The following is a 1,529-nucleotide window of genomic DNA, read 5'->3' as shown; positions in this document are numbered from 1 at the left end:
TCAGGGTTAAAGTGGGTGAAATCCAACTAGGGTCACCCTTGGTTGTTTGTCTGACTTTGTCTCACATTTCACAGAAACAGCGAGTCTATATAATGGGAGTAATTTGGGGTTGCCTTTCAGAGTAGTTCACATCGGCTGAAGAACCCTCTCCAAGCATTCTAGATGCTTGATAGATGCTGTACTTCTTGTAATAAACCTTTTCTTTAAGCAAGCAAGACAGTGTCATCGGAGACTTCTTCATCACCTTCACATCATCGCTAGTTAATAAACAACAATTGCTTCATGGTCATGTTGTGCTTTACCAAGATGCGTCTGATAGTGGTAATGCTTACTCGATTTATGTTGTTGAATACTTGCCTATCTGCAAGTATTTGTTGCTGTAGCTGGTGGAGACAGATTGCATTGTTTGCTCTAACTAGGTTCACTATGGCAAGTTCCTGCTGTTGGGTGAACAGGCGTTGGCGTCCACCCACAGTAGGTCTTCTAGCCATTCTGTAGAAAAATGGAACCACAAATTGTTATTGTTTGCTTCTTTTTTACAGTACTGTATATAACTGTACTTTACTGTATTTACCATACACAGTACTGAAACATCTCAACACGTTATCACGGTATGTTTCACAAAACTACCACTTTTGTTCGAAAAGGAGCATTAGCCACCCTGCAATACAGTACATGTGATACGGTAACGTGATACAATACAGTACTGTAAATACTCTAGATACAGTCTGAGTAGAGTAGAGACATACCTGTTTTCCAGTCGGAATGTCCTTATTATGGATGAAACTGTGAAACGGCTTAGATTAGGGTGGACTCTCTTCCCTCATGGTCAGGCCATGGTTTATGACATGGTCCACCAAAGTTGCTCTTATGTCATCCGAAATAATGGTCCTTGCATGGCCTCTTCGACCACGTCCTCCTCTCTCTCTCTCTGTCTTCTTTTTCCTCTGCCTCTAGCTCTCCCTGCCTCCATACTTGCAAAGTTCTCAAAATGGCTTAGGTAACTGAGGCCTTTTTGTAGCTGGCTGATTGGTGTTCAGTTTTGTAAGTAAGTATTTTCAGGTGTGTGTCTAAGTATTTTCAGTTAACCAATGTGTGTTGTATTTTGAATAGATGTGTTTTCCCAATGGTACCCTGAGATTTCATTTTTGAACTAAGTGTCTTATGTATGAAATAGGTTATTAAATATATGTTAAAACAAAGCAGTGTTTGCTATATTAAAGGCGAATTACTCTAGAAAAGACCCGCAGTTGGTGGTCAGCCATCAAGAGTAGTCACTGGAACAAATAATAGACAGTCAATGTGATGAAATAGCTTGCTGCCACTTGTACACATAATCATTCCCACAGTCGCGCCCTCAGGAATAAGTTGGATAAAGTCATGTACTAAGCACTATGCGTGTATGATATTACAATATGTTACATGTTTTTAGCAGTCATCAATAAAGTAGCAACAGTAGTAAAGGCTGAGGGTGTTGCAACACAAAGAGCCTGAGCGTTTGACAGTTTGCGCTCCTCAGCTGACAAATC

The sequence above is a fragment of the Epinephelus moara genome, chromosome 20, assembly GCF_006386435.1.
Source record: "Epinephelus moara isolate mb chromosome 20, YSFRI_EMoa_1.0, whole genome shotgun sequence".
Lineage (NCBI taxonomy): Eukaryota > Metazoa > Chordata > Actinopteri > Perciformes > Serranidae > Epinephelus > Epinephelus moara.
The sequence above is the reverse complement of the archived record's forward strand: the minus strand, read 5'-3'. Positions refer to the sequence as shown.